This window comes from Bemisia tabaci, chromosome 4 (genome assembly GCF_918797505.1).
Source record: "Bemisia tabaci chromosome 4, PGI_BMITA_v3".
Taxonomy (NCBI): domain Eukaryota; kingdom Metazoa; phylum Arthropoda; class Insecta; order Hemiptera; family Aleyrodidae; genus Bemisia; species Bemisia tabaci.
In genome coordinates this window covers 60,394,125-60,406,473 of record NC_092796.1, presented here as the reverse complement: position 1 = coordinate 60,406,473, position 12,349 = coordinate 60,394,125, and the positions used below count along the sequence as shown (strand labels likewise).

General features: G+C 41.8%; 1 protein-coding gene across 3 annotated transcripts in view; it reads left to right on the top strand.

Moving 5' to 3' along the window:
• nuf (rab11 family-interacting protein nuf) overlaps positions 1 to 12,349 on the top strand; it is a 96,915-nt gene that overhangs the window by 62,447 nt on the left and 22,119 nt on the right. The gene's annotated exons all lie outside the window — the stretch shown is intronic.

The window sequence follows — 12,349 nt, the reverse complement described above, 5'->3', positions numbered from 1 at the left end:
AGGGATTTCTCACAGTCGCAGTCGCAGTCGAGCGGCAATCGCATTCTCAATCGCAACCGATCCTCAAAGCTCACCGAATTGACGTTTCATTCTGGATAGTATTCCCACTCCCAGGAGGCGTTCACGTCATTCCGCTGTCAGAGTCAGATGACCGTCATTTCACAAAAAAATGAATTCCATCCCCGAGCTGACCATTGAATTTAATTGACACAGATGTAGATATAGAGATAGGGAAAATGCAGCGATCCTTTTGGTTGAAGTGGGTGGCTGTTGGTTGTAATGGACGAAATAAGTATGTAATAAACTAACTATAACGGCAACCCACGAGACATTCTTTAGTTTGCCGATCATTTTCCCCCGTAGTGTTTAACAACCACCCCTTTCGGCCAATAAAATCACTTCATATTCCTTTAGTCTATCGCTTTGTCTATTGAATTCAGTAATCAGCCTGCTGATTTCATGGCCTTCCCTCGTTTTTATCTGATTGTCCTCTTGTGATTTTCCTTAGATTTCCCTGTGGGTTCTGCTATACTGAATATCATTGGAAATTGGTCGTTAAAGTCGGAAAATGTGTGTATCTCCATCGCAGTGTCCTAAAATCGTTTATCTCGCTTTTTTTTTTTTTTTAAATAAAGCAAAACAAAATAGCTTTTTAAAATGTTTCCTTCCGACGTTTTTAAACGAGGGCAACAATTTCTCAAACATTTTAAGGAAAAATGTTGTTTAGTTTTTTGTTTTAAAAAGGAGAAGAGGAGGAAGAAGAAAACTTGAGCAAAGATTGCAGTGTCAAAATACGTCAAGATAGAATTTTTAGAGTTAAGCCATAGAAATATTCTTCTCGTGCCGTCTATTTTCCGAAAGGAATACAATTTTTTTTCCGTTTTGATCCATCAGAAAATCGACGTCTACAGAATTCTGAGCATTGCCGGTGTCTTCCGCGCTTTTGTTAGTAAACATCGAACTGCGTGATCCCGAGATCAGAAACACGAACAAGGTCCTGCAGTCTCTCTTAGCTCAAGAAGTGTGCCTAAAAATTTCGGAAATTTTACCTCCAAGTCGTCCGCATGTAGTGTCCAGCCGTCGATTTAGTGCTAACTCCGCCTATACTAGTTGAAAATTGTTCTTGACGTTTTCGTAGTAATAAAATGGTGGAAAGACTCGTGTGTTTTGTGAAATAACTGTGCTCTCATCAGGATTATAATCCGCAGGACTCGTCGTAAAGCGTGGACTTGACAAGGTGTCAATGCGCCGTGACCGGGATAATTTCAGGTAAATCCTCGTCATATTTTTTCTCAAGAAATGCCATACAAAAACATTGAAATGGGTCTGAAATGGGTGTGATACCACTATTCGGCCTCCCAGGAGCTCGTTGTGCCTATTCAATTTATTGAAGGCGTTTTTTTACCGTCACCTCACGTTAAATTCTTATGAACTATCGTGGTAATAAGTAATTACTCTCATTTGGAATTGTTTTTTCTTCAATGACCTTTTCGCGCAAGATGTCTAAACTGCGCAATTAATCGCTTCCCCAGGCGCGACGAGAAAGTTTCGATTGAGAGGCTTCACTGGTAAAAAAAACCTTTTGGACCAATGCCGCGGTGCATTGACTTAAGAGTGCAGTTTCTTGTCGTCGGATTTAAGACTCTTGAACTCTTGTTTCAAGCGGATTTTGCATTGATTCAATTCAAAATCCGCTTGAAACAAGAGTCCAGACTCTTAAATCCGGCGACAAGGAACTGCACTCTTGAACCAAGAGGTTTTTTTACCAGTGTTGGATGACGAGGCGCAAAGAACTGCAGTTTTTGAAAAAATCGAGGTATTAATAAAGATCTCAACTGAAACTAAATCTGAAGATATATTCCGTGTAAAAATCACTCCTACAATCCACTTTGCAAGCATTTAAAAGTGAGTTTGAACTTTCTTGTCGCCATAAGGCTCAATGTAATTTTAAAACTTGAAACACGTATTTCTCGAAACACCAAAAACTGCACCTCAGCGTCTTGTCATCCAAGCCATTAAACTGTTTCCTTCATTTCAAGGAGTCCGATTTTTCTCAGCGCATCAAGCCCTAAAATCAGTAGCCAAGTCCGCTCTCCAGAACCCAAGTCCGTGGCCCGTGTTAAGAGCACAATAATTCAGGTGCGGGAACAAAGCTGATCAGGTAATGATCAGCTTGGAAACGAGGCAGCGGCGTTCCTGGAAAGAAAGTGACTGCGAAAGCTTGTAATTATTAATCAGCATACGCGTGGCCACCATCCAGGCATGCACGGGCACGCACTCTGCTCGAGTACTCGCGTGCCCCAGACGAGCCTCCTTCCGTGATCATGTCCGGATAAGATTGACATACCACACCGCATAGCGCCGTCATTAGCCTAGCCAACGCGCGAGCGGGTAGCATAGAGCTGCCACGAGGGTAGGAAATTATCGAGATCATTAAACCAACGGACAGGGGGAGGAATGGCATTTTACAATTAGGGACTACAATTTCTGTCTTAGTTTAGAAACAACGTGTGTACCATAAGTTTCCCCGTGCACATTGCACAATATGTGTTTTTACCGATAAGTCAGAAATTTAAAGTCGCAAAATGTCATAGAGTACATAGAGTCATAATGTGAACGGGAGAGCCGGGACCATGTCCTGGACGACGAGTTCCGAGTTCAGTGTGCACCGAGCTTGGGTCACTTTTTCGATACATGTTCGATCCAAAATGGCGGTGTGGAATACGTAGTAATTCCTATCTTCTTTGTTTAAATTGAATGGTCGGGTCCCCGTGTATCGAAAACAATCGATTATGTATCGAAAAAGTGACCCGGCGTCACTCAGGAGTCTCGAAATTCGGGACCTGGATAATGCTAAAAAGTGGCGCCAGCTCTCCCACTCACATTACGACCCTATGTACTCTGTGGGAGGAATGAACTACGTTTTGCAATTAGGAACTACAGTTTCTGTCTTAGTTTAGAAAGAACGTATGCGTCATTAGTTTTCCCATGATCAATATGGATTTTTACCGATGTATCAGAAATTTAAACCGCAAAATGAAGTACAAATCAAGCTCAAGCACCCCAGACTGCATGATTTCTCATCGATAAGGGCCGTTTTTGGGCCCACCGTGAATTTCTTCAACTTCACGGTTTTTATTCATTGACGGTCTATATTTCTTGGATTTGGTTATTTCGGGTCTCTTTCGGGTCTAATACTGGCCTAAACATGGGTCTGAAGGCGGATTTTGGCGAGAATAGGGAGTCTTGCGAGTTTGCGGCCGTATTTTTCATGCATCAACAGTGGCACCTGTTAACAACATTTGTGCGCGTGCGTTTATCGTGCGTAATGACGTAATGACGAGTTACGCATGCGTACACGCTCTGAGTCTCAATCGACCATGCATAAAATCCGTTCTTTTCCATTTCTCTCTTGTTTTGCGTTTCTTACTGTAACGTGTACCTAGTAGTTCTATTTCTATAATATCCTACCTAAACATTTCCTCCAGTCAATCGCGTGTAGTCAGTCGGCTGCCTCAAGTTCAAAAGTTTCGAGGCCTGATCCATGTTCAATTTCAATCGTAATAAGATGTAAACAATTTACATATCCTCACTGTAAGTCATCGTCCGATCCTAGTCTCAATTACTAGTGTCCTGATAGGTCGAAAATCGGATTTTGAGGTGTCAGAAACTCTTCGCGTGCTAAAAGTAAGTTACCAACGGTTTATTCATGTTTGCAACAACTTAGGGCCTAACGTTGAGGTACATTCCATTAATCACTTCCGATGAAGGTAGTAAATAAGAATCCTGATAGCTTCCTCTCAAAACTAAATTTTGTTAACTAAAACTTCAAACCGCCATATTTTCGGTTTGGTTTGACGCACAAATATTTTTTTCCAAAATGTTTTTAAAGCACTCAATTTTTCACTCATTTTTACCGGTAATTTGATTTTGAGTTTTCGTGGGCTATCATGCCGTGAAAGTCCATTTCGAATCGATCATGCTTAAAAAGACTTGAGCGTTAAAAATGATAATGCAAGGAAAACAGTGAAAACTGTATTACACGACCCGTTTTAAATCTTACTTTAATTAATAATGTAATTAAGTAATTAGCCTTATACTTTGGAACTTTAAGACTTGAGACGGATCGATTTGAAAGAGTTTTGTGTGTGTTTTTCTTGCATTTTAATTTTGGCGCTTAAGTCTTTTGAAGAATGGCTAATTCATGTTAGTGAGGATCGTCTCCATGGTTGAGGGCATTCCAAGCGGAGTCGGATGAATTGATTAAGCGCCAAATCGTGCTTTCATTGTGAGGCGACCACATCATATAAGCTCCTTGAAAGCTCCCGCTGAGAATGAACTCCGACTCTCGCATTGAATTGGTAACCGCGGCTTTGTGCCGTTGATGACCCGAACAATTGTGCGCAGGTGAAAGAACACCCTCGCTCCTTTTGCTCTGTCTTCATAAATCCGTATTCAAATCCAGTCACTCGTTTAGTCGCATCGGTCGTCTTGGACGAGGAATCCTCAAGACGCCGTCGACTGTTGCCACGTATCGCCAACTCGTATTCATCGAATTATCTGGATGATACAATACCGCAGATGATCAGGGTGTCTACAAGTCCGGATTTTCCGGAAAGTCCGAAAAAAGGACTGATTTTTTAAGGGCGGTCCGTTAGCACTGAAAAAAAGGGAAAATTCCGCGATTAAGGTCCGGAATTTTTTCATTTTGTGTCATTTTTGTTGCAATTTGAACGAAAAATTCAAATTTTTCGAATTTCGTCAATTGGAGGTACTGACAAAGAACTGAATTTCTTGGGAATGTACTGAAAAAGTACCGTTAAAAGTACTGATTTTTGGCCAGCCTGTTTTAGTAGACACCCTGATAATAAAGAAAAAAGGTCATAGAAACTTCGTGGGTTGAGGGGGGGGGGACGCCACAAGTCAATTGTGATACAAAATTTCAAAAAATTTCGGTTATTCACATCCCAGTGATCCATCTAAGTACGCGAGACGCGTTTCAGAGCTCAAAGCTCCATCATCAGTCGGCAGCGAACTAAAGTTGCCTTCCTTTTAGGAACTCGTTACTTAAACTAAAGCCTTTTAGTTTAATATCATTTGCTTGTCCATTTTTTTCCTACTGTAAATTTTGCCGAATAGTCGCTAATAATTATAAATAGAAGGGCGCATGCAATAAATCCGATCCCCTAATGGTTTCAAGCCGACGTCTGGCAATGAATTAATTATGAATCCAGATTTCATTAACTTGTGTACCAAAACAAAGACCTGCATCCCTTGTTATGTGAACGGTTTTTCAATGGATGCACAATCTTTTCGATTGAATCAAATCTGAAAACTCGGTTTGGAGGGGCCGAGCTGGCACGGGCGCAGATGACGTTTGACTGGAGACAGGGAACTCACAATCCATGTTCATGAAGGAGTACTTGAACTAAAACAATGCGGTATCGTGCTGAATTATACCCTTAACGCAAACCTATTGATAATCCTCCGCGAATACCCGCCCCCCCCTCGCTCCCCGCTCTAACTACATGTTATTACTCGGGCAAATCCCGGCTCAAAATACGCTATTCACTCCCGGGTCTCGACCCACTTTAACTCCACGGTGTAGGAAGATAAATTCAAAGGTGAAAGGAAACTTACCGCCTTTTTTTGTCCTCCGGATTTTTTGTCTTTTAAATTTATATGTTTATTGTATTATTTTCCGTCAAAATTTTACAGTGCTTGAGTATACTGGTCACTTCTGACCCATAAAGTTAAACCAAGCGCCATGATACGGAGCGCCCGCGTCTGTCATTAGAGACTCAATCACGTATTGTTTGCAACAAAAAAAAAAAATCCATCCCACCAACTTTACTTTTTTTTCGCGCAAAATGCGCCTTAGAATCTGACATCAGACACGCTAGCCGCACTTAGCGCTTTAAAAATTGCTACAGTCATGGTTTCTGTTGCGTTTTTGCTCTTCGCATGATCACCAACAATTTTTATAGCTCGTGTGAAAGTGCAAATGACGTCTAAATCTTAGACCAGTCAGTCAATTGGCGCTCAAAATTTTGAGATTAAGTTAGAACACGTGATCTCAGTTAAGTCTCGGAGAGGGAGGAATTAATCATTATCCAATATGCAATGCACAGGAGACAGGAATGAAACCAGCCGATGGACGTTGACAGAAATATTTGATGCAATTATTACTGCTTTACGGATAGCTGTGTTCGTGTTGATGACAATGAAGGCGTTCTGACTTTCCTCACGCTCACAGTTCACAGTGCAGGAGCTTAGAGTTCATAGCAGAGACTTCTATGATGCGTCGCTTTAAGCGCCTTCATTTTCATCGAAACGCTACATGGATACCTCAAATCATTAATAATTGCATCCTTGCAGGCGTTACCATCCATTTAGCGATCGCGTGCCAAATCACCGTCAAACCGTTTCAACAACCCGTTTAAGTAATTTAAAAGGTAACCTTCTTTGTGACTCACGAGGACTTAATTCAGTTCTAAAACTTTTTCCGAAAATTTTTTCCTGGAACTTCTCAGTGACCATTTCGGGAATCGTTCCTATTATCGTCAGGTACTAAAATAATAACAATGACCGGAAAATATTTATAAATCATCGCGAGACGTGAGACGCGTAGCGTCGCGGATTATCTTTGTCTTGTTTATCTTCAAGTTCTATCTATCATACCTGTAGTAGGTTTCTATTTGAAGTTCGCAGCCCAGAAAAAAATGTTTCGATGTAGGATACTCAAAATGTTACACTGCCATGTTCAGAGCACGCAATTGCCAATTTTTAACTTATTCTTACACTCTCTTTTTGCCCATAAACTAATGAAAGGACTCGCATTTCACTCTTCAGGACACCAGAGAGAGTTTCCCGTTGAAATCACAAAATCCGATTTTATGACCCAACCCGAAAAAAATCGCTCCACCGAAAATTTCGCCTCCGGGAACTAAGGTCCCGTTTCCTGCGGACGGTCGAAAGTAAATCGAAAGGTAATGAGTAATAAAAGTAAAAAAATGCGGAAGAAGGATAATCGTAGGATTTGCAATCGGCTCCAACTGCCGAGACCACAAGGCGCGTCCAATCCCGGAGCCGAGAAATTCACCTGGAGATCCGCTCGAGCTAAGGGAAAAACGCCGTATGAACATTCGAGAGTTGCCAAATTTCTCCAGATAAAACATGTATTTTTGCGGAAAGTTATGCTTATTTTCCCTTGAAATCTTCAGATATTCCGTATTAAATTGCGGACAAAATTGTCTGGAAAATGTAGAGAATAATGTCAACAATTTTCCCAGTAAATTTGGTTTTTATTGAAGGAAATCTGGCAACGTCTGAGTGCTCATAGGTTGTTTTTCCTGAGGACGGCAGCGATCCGCTCGAGCTAACGGCCCGATCCAATCCCGGCGCCGCCGGTCGGGTCTGGTCGGGGCTCGATCGTCCACTGCCATTGTCATTATACGGTATATTTTTTTACAGCTTTGTTTTTACGATCCCGCTGTTATTGCCCCCGGAATATGGCATTTATCCTGCTCTTCAATGAACCGATTCGGGAAAAAAAGCCCCGTACGTGCCGCTCTCGGCTCTTCGGGTCTTTCGCCGGGCGAAATTGAATCGGGAATTCGCAGAAAGACCTAAGCGTCAAAAAACAGTGAAAACTGATTTAATCGACCCTTTTCGAATCTTGTAGGGCAGAAAAATGATGAGTGAAAAAATCGCATTTCGACTTGTGCATGGTTGTTCCAGAAATCGCCCTTCAATTTGAACGGAATAAGAAAACATTACGGTTTGGCGTTTGATTTTTTTTTTTTTTTTTTTTTTTTTTTTTTTTTTTTGAGAATAAACGGCATTATTCTAACATATTTCCCGCATTTAAAGTCGAATTTTCAGTATTTCAAGTCGTAATGTGCACGAAATCTTTCATTCATACTTTCTCTCCATAATATACGATGGTGCGATAGAATTACTTTCTGATGATTTCATTGCTGATGATCGCCCTAAGTGCAGGAACTTACTTAAATCTCAAAAACAGAGACATGTTTGGCAAATAAAAAGAAATGCCTACCTCTTCATTCTGAAAAATTCGAAATAACTGCGTGAGGGACTCAAATTGAAGGCAATCAAGATAAGCGAGTACTGTTTAGCGCTTTGGCGCTTGATCGTGAGTCTTTTTGAGAATAACCGCACTGAAAAAAGAAAAACTCCGGACGTGGAAGCCGTACTTACGGGCCATATAGACGTACCGTCCGCATTCAAAGCTCAGAGGCTGAAAGTTCCAGGCGTAGCACCTGGAGCAGTTGAGGCTACATCTCCAGCACCCGGAACTTTCGGCCTCTGAGCCCGAAACGGACTGTATGTCTATATAGCCCGTAGCTTTATTGTTCAGTGCGGACTTCTCAGATGCTTTGAAGGCCTCAAACTCCGTTTTTATGCTCGTCGTTTTGCAACAATATGCATTTATGCCCAAGCAATACCGCAACACCAAACACTCGATTTCCGATTTTTTTGGCACTTATAAGTCGTTTTGAGAATGACCGATTCAACTGGAGCCTCGGTGTGGCCGTGCGGCGTGGCCCGCTTCACTCCATTTCCCCGAGTCCTCAGGGCTGGCCGCTGTCCTTTGGTTCTGGCTGAGGGTACCGCAGGTCGCTGCAGGTGTCCCGTCGTGCACCATTGACGCCCCGGGCCTCGCTTCAGTATAATTATCATCCCGATGGACTTTCTGCATTGTTCTTGGCTCAACCAGAAAGGACGCGTCATGATTATTCTCACATCGGATCCGATAATTCATTTTTCAGTATGCCTGCGACCAGTGGCGATCGGACAGAGATGATTCAAGAAGGGGCATACAATCGAAGCAGCGGTCTGATTATTGAAATTGATAGGCAAAGCTATGGACAACGGAGTCTGTGAGAAAAGGGAGCGATCCTATTGGTGGATTGGTTACTAAGTGTATTGTGCCGAAAAGTCCATATTTTCCCTAAAGTGCCGAATTGGGCCATTTTTTTGGATGCCGAATTGAATTGGGCAATTTTTTGGTGCCGAAAAGGGCAATTTGTGACGTGGGTGTGAAGGATATCCCGTATGCACCGATTCTTTTGAGGCATCATCGGATCTTCTTATGACATCACACTAGATATGTTAAGGTCAGTAATAAAACCAGGCGGTTATTGGAAGTTACGCTCTCAGAAAGTTACCCGACCAAGCGAGAAGGTCTCGCTATGTCGCGTCGGCCAAATCTTCTATTACCACAGCGGTGCAGCGTAGCCGTATTATGCTCCTTCCAATGCCTCGCTGCTTAATGACTTCAAACTTGAAGTCTCAATCTGTATGGAGCCGATATTTCTGCAATTGTCATTTCGGTGCCCTAAACAATTAGACTAACGAGCCATTGAGTGAAGCATTATGTTCATAGAACTCATTTGGAAGCATGGGTGGTTGGTTCAGACATTTTTAGCAGCTAACTAACATTAGACGATAAATGCTAGCATTACACAACGGACCGAGTGGAAGTGAGGGTCTAATTCTGCGTTATGGTGCTTTTTAAGGGTACAGGAATTCTTAAGTCCTGCCTGAAGTAATGATCAAAAATTTAATCCATATCATTTGTTGTGGAGTCAAAAATTTTCGACCGTATTTTGTTTGAGGAAAAAAAAAAATTCTACAATTTGCAGAAGCGGAACTCATTCGATATTGCATAGCCTAAGAGACTAAGAGGGCTCAGGGCTCACTCAACTTTAGGAACTTCACAAGTGGGATTCGGATACACGCAGTGAGTATGTTCAAAACATGCGTTGTGTAAGTTTTGAAACGCTCTGAACCCATTCGAATAAATGCAGTGACTCTTAAATTTTGATAGCTGAAATCTGGGAGATCTGCTCCAACAAAATGGCATTAGAAGTACCTTATATACAATGTATCTACGTAAATAACTTTGACAAGACCGGTCAAAAAAAAGGAATTATTTTATGTTACTTTGAATTAATTGCATTCTTGCCAATTCAGGCTGCAACAACGTATCAGCTTATGATTCCTGTATTTAAAGTCACAGTTCTTATGTTTTTTTTTTTTTTTTTTAAAAACAGGAGATAAATGCGAAAGACCATGCAATTCCGATCACCTTCGCTATCTTTACTAGTATTTATTTTTTTAATGCACCCATTCATTTTTGCCGCAATTGCAATTTTCATTTTTAACATTCCTACTCGTTCAAATGCTTGCTTACGATGAGATTTATGAAATAATGATGAATTCATGTGCCTTGCTGACTTCAATCAGCCAGTTCCATTCCCCCTCCTATCAGAACCGTGACGCTGCTTTGCGTCGTGATAACTCAGAAATCATTGAAGGAATGAAAATCCATAATAAATAAATGTCAACCCACGACATTAGGCAACCCACGTGCTCAGTCACCCTGTCCGAACTAATTACCCATTCCCATCGCTTGTAATCTCCTCCAGTTTCGACGCTCATTCGACCTTGCCCCATAGCGCATTGCTCCCATTCAACAGTCGTTTTCGTTGTTTGTTCAAGTTTAACTCAGTCTCAATAGTCAAGACTGTGCCGGAAAGGTTAACATTGTTTTTACGACCTCAGCTTACAAAAAATTGAAAGGCCTCAATGAAAAATAAATCGAGATACCGATTAATGCTCGTAAAATTCACGACTGTAATCGTATTGTGGTTCACATGGAACACTCTTAAAAAACTACACCCCAGTAGGAAACACTCGGGTTTAAAATGCTATTATATCGCTAGTCGCTCACGGAACTCTTTTAAACCAGCCATGTTCTCATTTTTAAACTTTGGCCTACAGTTGCCGTCATCCAGACCATAAATCGTATTTGATACAGCAAACAGGTGAGATTGTATCGATATCGACTGGTTCAACGTGTAAATATAGTCTCAAAAGTCAATTGCGAAATCTATGGGAACGGGTTTTTTTGTGAGATTTTTGATTCTCATGAGTTCAACATGGCACTGAAAAGTGAAATCATTAGGAATTTTCTCATTTTCAGCTTTTCCAACTTAAATCCTTTGCTTGAGGTAACTTGAAGTAAACTTTTGTTTGTGGTTATGTTCTATTGTTTTGAACCAAACAATACATCGAACCACTATCGAAGATGATCCAGTGTAATCCATTAAATGAGGTCGATTTGGACCTAGCAGAGTGTCTCGATGCTTTAGCGGTGTAATTGTGAAGCCGTAGGCTGTAGCAGATATCGAAAAAATTTTGTGTGATCAGCTGACCTCTCGCGCTGCGCTGTTCTGAGTAGCTACATTAGATGTATAGAAGTAGAACTAGAGCACCGAACGCACGCCCATCCCAGAAATCCTGCATTCCTGGTTAATTAGCATTATGCTGCATGCAAGCTAAATTGGCACGGCGAGTGTTGAGCCAGACTTAAACTTGCAAGCCGCACGCTACACCCTTCTCATGCCTCAAGGTTAAGGGTCACGGGTCACCGGCGGGCGTCGCGACCTAACGCATTTACCAGGTCACCAGGACAGAGGCTCTTAAAATAACATGCTTGCATACAGAATGATGACGTCGGATATAAAGTAACTTACTAATGCGGCTTCTAGTAAAATTTCACAATCTCATATAAGGGGTAAAAAGAGGTCTTTAAGGGTACCTAACGCTCCTACCCCCTCCCTTTTTTTCATAGTGGTGGCATGTTGAGCGGATCCTCTCGGCTCGCGTCAGAGATAGTTCTTAAAACCCAGTTTCGTCACAAGTACGAGTACACGCACCGCTTGAGTGGCACTATGCAGGAGCCCTTCGCAGTGGGAACTGTTTTGTAAAAATAAAAGCTTTTCTAGTTTTTTAGCCAAACCCCTTGGCTATTTATAGTTCCGGCCCGAAAGTTGGCAGGAGTTGTGCAAGTTTACCATCGACACCCCGGCAGTTTTCTTCTTCGAGAATTTCGGCTCTAGCCGCGTAGCTTTTCGGAGTACGGCCGGATACTGCCGACAAATTTTAATTGTGTGTATTTTGTGATGAGCTCAAGAAAATCATTGGTGTCGGAATGGACTGGAGGCTCTTTTTCACTTAGAGTCCTGAGTTCTGACGAGAACCAAGATTCTAAAATTGCATACAGATGGATCTCTACAGTATCGGTCCATGCCCATTTTGTGGGCCCAGATCCTGTTCACCTCAGAGAAATGCTTTTAGCGTGTTTGCCGATTGGTGCACATTAAAACCGGTCCTTCTCTAAAAATAAGAAACATTTAATTCTTTCTCCCCTGAATGTTGCAGCTCAGCTTCATCACTTACAGTTTATATCCGGCCAAGCTGATCGCTCCTTCAGCGGAGAACAGTAAAGTGCTTACAATAAGCTACATTTGGACGTATT